Source organism: Tamandua tetradactyla, chromosome 15 (genome assembly GCF_023851605.1).
Source record: "Tamandua tetradactyla isolate mTamTet1 chromosome 15, mTamTet1.pri, whole genome shotgun sequence".
Classification (NCBI taxonomy): domain Eukaryota; kingdom Metazoa; phylum Chordata; class Mammalia; order Pilosa; family Myrmecophagidae; genus Tamandua; species Tamandua tetradactyla.
In genome coordinates this window covers 46,913,445-46,918,436 of record NC_135341.1, presented here as the reverse complement: position 1 = coordinate 46,918,436, position 4,992 = coordinate 46,913,445, and the positions used below count along the sequence as shown (strand labels likewise).

The window sequence follows — 4,992 nt, the reverse complement described above, 5'->3', positions numbered from 1 at the left end:
CATGTGCTAGTATTTCCGTTTCCTAATTCTTACTTCTGAAAATTGTGTGAAATGTGTTTATTTCTTGCTGTCTCCAAAAGAAGAGTGTCATTCAGTTGCTGTTTACTTCTGAAAGATGCCTGATTGCTTTATTCCCTGTGGATCAGAAGCTCTTGATGAGATAGAAGATTTTCAATCTTGTCTTAAAGATATCAGAGAATACACTTTTCACTTGAGGACAATTCTTTCCATTCTTGTGGAAACCTTGCACCCATTGGTTGGAGTGCCTTAAGTGATACTTTAGATCTTCTCTTCTTTCCACAAACCCCAGACCCCCTCTTTTTCCACCTTGCCTGTGGATGTCACTGGGTCTTTTTTTTTTTTTGCTTGATTTCAGGTTATTGCATCTCTGTATTTCTCCTGTGGCAGTTTCCACTGTCTGTCCATCACTTCCTGAGGTTTTATTGCCATGGTCGACCCCAGCCTACCTATTGTCACAGTCCACTTGCACAGCCCATTCAGCTGGCCCTGAAGGCCGGGGAGGTTCCTGCCAGGGCAGCTCCCTTTTACGTGGTAGAGCTGTTCAGTGAGTTGGGAGTGCTGACTATTTTCAAGAAACTTCTTGTGAAAGGAGATGCAGAATTTCATTGCTTACTCCTTTTTTACACCTTAATAATCAACTGCAGGTGCACAGGTGGCTCAGCAGTATAATGCTTGCCTGCCATGCGGGAGACCTGGGTTCTATTCCTGGCTCATGGACCCCCAAAAATAATAATCATAAAATAAATAATCTACTGCATAGATTCCAATCAGATGGAAGATAGTTCTCATCTCAGTTCTGTAAATACCAATGAGACCTTCGGCCAGTTTCTTAGTATCTCTGTGCTCCATCTGGAAAGACAACTTCTGAGGGAGTTTAAAGTTCAGAGGTCTGTAAAAATAAATAAAGGGCAGGCAACAGTGGCTGAGTGGCAGAGTTCTCGCCTGCCCTGCTGTAGTCCAGGGTTCGATTCCCGGTGCCTGCCCATGCCTAAATAAATAAATAAATAAATAAATAAATAAAGCAGTTTGCCAGTGAGCCTCCGTCTGCCTCATTTGTCTCTATAGTCTCTATAGTCTCTGAGCATAGATAGCCTAGCGTTAACACATGCCATTCAATAAAATTTGACGTTTAGATGAATGAATGCATGGCCCAATTTAAGACTTTCTGGAGCCTGCTTGGTTGTGGATGTGGTAAATTACATGATGGTCAAGGAGTTAGAAGGCTTCTCTGGCCTCCCTCTACAATAAAACAGGGCAGATTTTGAGCTGCTGCTTCTCCCTCTCTGTCCCAGCTCCCTACCCCCTTTCTGGCCCTCAGAGGTCTCTTCTAGCCTCTGGCCATTAGATATCGTGCTTGGAAATGAATTCTGGAAGACTTGGGGAAAAGTGCTTACCAACCACTGGATGAAATGCATTGTGCTTAATAACAAGGTAGATGCCAAAAAATTGCATCCAGTCTTGACCAATATCTGTAATTGCCTTTTAGATAAACCAGCAGCCATACTCACCATTAGCTTTGGGAGAGAGCTCTATTGTTAGTTGGAGAGCAGAAGATTTGGCTGGAAGTCAACAGTACCCTGTTCTAAAAGTGGCAGCAAGCATAAGAGAATTAAAAGCTGGGGTCCATGCCTCTGAGAAAGAAAGGGAAGATGTAGTTATGATAAATGTGTTGATTTTTTTTTAATTTAAGGAGTGATTACCTTTTCCAGAAAAACTGTTATTAAAGCAGTGGTACAAATGACTCTTGATGGCATAAGGATTTATGACATTATATTCACTTTCCAAAAGGGTTGCATCATTGCATTGAGATTAAATTTATTTTATTGGACCATGAAAACTACATATTTCAGCAGATTTTCTTTTACCTTGACTCATTTTAAGCTATTTTTTATTTTCTCAGAATGATAGAAGTAAATTATCTCTGGAACATAAGAAACTAATAACATTGGTTGCCTTTGCAGATAACTGGGTGGCAGAGGGCAACGAGGGAGGTAGACTTTTTACTGTACCTTTTGGACTTTGAAACGTGAAATATTTTCTGTTGTAAAAAATGAATAATAAAAACTACAGGGACATAATGGAATAATTCATAGTATTAAAAAAGACAATCCTCTGTCCTACCTATCCCTACCCCCAGGTCTCCTTCTTCAGAAGCATCTACTTCAGCTCTTCTCATTGTTATTTCTAATGCTTACCCCACATTTCTAAACAGGAAGCTCTTACCGCTACTTCTAGATTTATCAGTGTTAGAGAGTGTCTGTTGATTTCCAAATACAGTATTTGAAAGTTTAGTTCTCTTATACACCGTGACCACCTGCTTCCCCGTCTTTGTCTCTGCAATATGATTATGTAGTAGTTTTTTTGTTTAACACATAGCCAATGCAAATATTGTACACTGGTGAGACAAGTGGTTCTATGACTTGCCTCCTTTTTTCTTATAATTTTCTCCTTTTCCTTAATTTTTTTTCCTTAATGGATATTTGCTTAATTTTCTTTAGAATTTTTTCAGGTGATCTAACAGATCTGTAACATGTCTAGCAATAATTTTTCCAAATGTCCAAAACATCAGATTTCCTCCAGAATTTTTTTTTTAATCAGGCCAGCCTGAGATGATCTATGCTGATTATCACTGCAGTATCCAAGGTGATTCACAAATCTCCTTTGTGCACACTAACTTTTCATCATGCCTCTGTTACCTTCGAAAAAAAGGTAAATTGAATTTTATTTCCTTAAGGGATTTGCCCACCTTTCCAGGGTCTGCCCAAACCCCTGAATGTTCTTCATTTAACTCCCTTCTCCTACTTTACAAGGCAAGTGGGGCTCAAGATGTAACATGCTTCATTCACCACCAGAAAACATTTCAACTTAACAAGTTTGCTTAACTAGCAAATAAGCATTTATGTATGTGCCTGGTATCACAGGGGATGCAAAGTATCAGACACGTTCCTAATGTCAAAGAATGCAATCTGGCTGAGACAAGAAAACAGGGAAGTGCAATAGAACTAGCAATGAATAAGGGCTACCAAAGCTCTTTTGTTCCATTTACTATCTCTGATTAATATTTTTCACACCTTAATATATGAAAAGAAATGCAATAGTATCTGCAAAATTCTTCCCTTTTTGTTCTTCTATCTTTAATTCTCTTATCCTGGATGCCAGATACAACATCCCACTGTATAATCTAGCTATTTTTATAATTTTTTTGCAAACTCTTATTTTGCTTCCAAAGCATACCTCTGTATGATCTACAAGTCAATTAATCTTCTTGCACCTCGGTTTCTTTAGATGCAAAATGAAAATAACAGTGCTTGCTTCGGCGGCACATACACTAAAATTGGAACGATACAGAGAAGATTAGCATGGCCCCTGCGCAAGGATGACATGCAAATTCGTGAAGCGTTCCATATTTTTCTGTGTAAACCATCAATAACTTGATGTGTAACGTTCCATATAGTTTTCGTTTTCAGGTACTTTTAAAAATGGGAAGCTGTTAAGAAATTATAAGATATAGGTCACCAAAAAAAAAAAAATGAAAATAACAATCAAAGTTATTCTATAAAATTGTTGTGAACATTGAATGAGAAGATTAATGTGAAGAATTTAGCAGCATTCCTGACACTTGGTAAACAGTTAATAAATATTAGCTGCTCTTTGTACATTAGAATTATTATTAATTACCGCCATCATCCTTTTATTTGGCCCCAGAGTTTTAAAGCATCATTTCAACATATTCTCGTATCTGGTGTTGCTGTTAAGAGGTCTGATGCTAATCTGATTTCCATTCCATTAAAAGTGGCCTGTGAAAAAAAAATTTTTCCCTCTGGAAATTCAGTATTCTATCACTAAAGTTTTGAAGTTTCACACTGATGTATCTTTGTTGGCTCTTTTTGCTTCCATTCAGTTGGGCATTCAGTTCAGTATTTTAAGGATGAAGATTCTTTTTCTCTAATTCTGGGCATTTCTCTTGTACTGCTTTGCAATGTCTTTCCTTCCATTATCTTTGCTCTATTTCTGGAACTTTTCATTGGGTGCTGTACTTCCTTGATCTAATTGTCTTATCATTTCTCTCTCATTTTCCATATCTTTATCTTCCTATTATACATCCTGCTGGGTTTCCTTGTCTTTATCTTCTACCTGTCTGTTGAATTCTTCACTTGAGCTGTCATGCTTTTAATGCCCAAAAGTGTTTAGTGCTCCCTAGAAGTTTCTGTTCTTACGTTTTGGATGAAGTATGTTTCATCACCCTGAACAGCTTAATAATTGTGGGGTTTGTTTGGTTTTCTTTTTTTTTCTCTGGCATGGCAGGCCAGAACTCTGGTGCTGAGCCACTATGGCCCGTCTGGGGTTTGGTTTTTTAATCTTTTCTTCTGCACCTGCATGTCTTGCTTTTCTCTGACTTCCTTTTTTCTGTTTCTTTTTGTCATTGCTCATGGGTTTTTGTTGTTATTGCTGTTTTCTCTCCCTCTGTCATTCATGTTGGTGGTTCTTCTCAGCTCAGCCTTGGTTGTGGGTTCACGTTTAAGATTTATATGTGTGAGAGGAAGAGTTGTCCACTCTGGGCTTTACGGCAAGGTGATTGGCTTTTTTGTTGGGGAACCCCCAGATCTCAGTATGTGGGTCTCTCTGATGCCAGCTTACCCAAATCCTCCAATCATTTCCAGGGCATGGTGGCGCATGGACGGTAGTGGAATGTAAATTTGGCTACCAGCATTCTAACACTGGGACACAGAAAGAGAGCTAAGGGTCCCATAATTCAGTAGGTAGAATTTTACCTAATATCTCTGTTCTCCCATTTTCAGCCCAGTGCCTTCCATTGTGCAAAGTATCCCCAAGTCTCAAGCCCCTCAGATTTGTTTCTCCAGAGAACAAGTTTCTCTTCTTCAGTGGCTTGGATGTATAAGACTAGCGAGAGTGGGGCTGGAGGTTCTAACCACTCTAAAAATAAGCTTTCAATTTGTCACCCTTTTCAGC

At 38.9% G+C, this 4,992-nt stretch overlaps 1 non-coding gene across 1 annotated transcript; it reads left to right on the top strand.

Moving 5' to 3' along the window:
- Positions 1–3,325: 3,325 nt before the first annotated feature.
- Positions 3,326–3,432, top strand: LOC143658197 (U6 spliceosomal RNA). Its single transcript, XR_013163199.1, has one exon. It is a non-coding gene; the product is annotated as a U6 spliceosomal RNA (small nuclear RNA).
- The last annotated feature ends 1,560 nt before the right edge of the window (positions 3,433–4,992 follow it).